We start from the raw sequence: 1667 nt of genomic DNA, 5'->3' as shown, positions 1-1667 counted from the left end.
AAGTCAAGGTTTACCCAATATTTCCCAATATCAAGAAACCCTAAATCATGTCATGAGTAGCAACTTCACAACAAGCATTAAGAAAAGAAATTAAACACTAACAATCAATGAAAGAGGTATATATTCATTCAAAACAACATGCTTTACATAAGAGTTTAGTGGTTACATCAATCCCCCAACAACAATGAAACTAGCTCTCCATAAATGGAAAGCTCAAGCTTACAACAATGGTGGAAATGGAAGAAAGAAGAGAACCCAAGGAAGAAGAAGGATTGTTCCCACAGCTCCTAGCTCGCTCCAAGAGCTCCCAATCAGAGAAAATGCGTCTGGGTAGCAAAAGATGGCGAGTTCTTTGTGCATCCAAGTGAAATAGGGCAAATCTGCCATGTCAGCAAAGTTGGCGCTCAAGCCCCCCAAAACTAGGGCGCTCAGGCGCACGTCAGACAGACAAGCACAGGAGTTGGTGCGCATGGCCAGTTTTCTGGCATTCTAACCCAGTGGCACTCAAGCGCCCCCATTTTCGGGGCGCTCGAGCCTGATTTGATAGAATTCTGATTCTTCAATTTTGCTGCTTTTCTTGCTTTTCTTGGCTTCCAATGCCTTCCTTTGATGTATAGACTTCTTCCAATTACCTTAAGCACATAAAAGCAAGGATTAGTGAACAAAATATCTCATTAAAGCTTNGGGTGCAACCACTTAATCAAACTAAAAGAAAACAAGGATTTACAAGGTAAAAAGTTAGGAAAGGGTTGAAAATTTCTCTTGATTCATCACTGAAATCATGGTAAAATATGTCATTATCACCCTACACTAAGGCAAGGCTTGAGAATGTCTCTACAGATGCTATGAAACAATTATGCGGGCTCTAGAAACACATAAGGAAACATAAGTCATCGTACAAGTGAATTTGATGTTGTGAAGTATATTGCCAAGAGATCTGTGTTCATTGATATCGCACCGTCATCCATGACTTTAAATGCGAACTTTCTCTACGGGGTTTCTCCAAGTAGTGCTGGAAATCGAGTTCTAAAAGGGTATTGTGAAAAAAAATTGAAAAAAATGATGGCGATCTTGAGTCATTTGTCTTTCTTGCAAATCTTCAACCTCTTGTTTTTGGAAAATAGCAAAAAAATGATGAAAAAAATGGCAATAAAAACAAAAGTTGTAGTGTCAGACTTTTCCGAGGTCAAATGTTAAATCAAAAATAACAATTTTGACGTTTCTCTCAAGACATTTGTGCACATGCTGCTTGAAAACCTCCGCCCTTCACTTTTCCAAAATAAAGGATTTCCCCTCAACAAACATCGTCACTGCCCTCAATAACAAAGTAAACCTTTTCACATGGACAGATTGGCTTGGCCAAAAATTTTCTCGCTTGCGCTAGTAGGGTGATCCCCGAATCCATTGAGACAAAATAAAAAAAAAACAAAAAAAAACAAAAAAAAAAGAAGGAAACTTTCAAAGAGAGAATAATTCCACTAGATTGAAAACCCGAAAGGGCGGTCTAGAAAAGAAAAAATAAAAACGACTCATGCTGAGGTCATATAGTCGCAAACTTAATCTTTTGAAAATAAAGCAATCAGAATTCGAAATGATGTGTGGCCTTCTTTCTTTATCCAAAAAGCAAAAACAAATATCCGTTGTCACCCCGTTTAAGCCAAAAATAA

This window comes from Vigna radiata, unplaced genomic scaffold, assembly GCF_000741045.1.
Source record: "Vigna radiata var. radiata cultivar VC1973A unplaced genomic scaffold, Vradiata_ver6 scaffold_488, whole genome shotgun sequence".
In the NCBI taxonomy this organism is placed as follows: domain Eukaryota; kingdom Viridiplantae; phylum Streptophyta; class Magnoliopsida; order Fabales; family Fabaceae; genus Vigna; species Vigna radiata.
The sequence above is the reverse complement of the archived record's forward strand: the minus strand, read 5'-3'. Positions refer to the sequence as shown.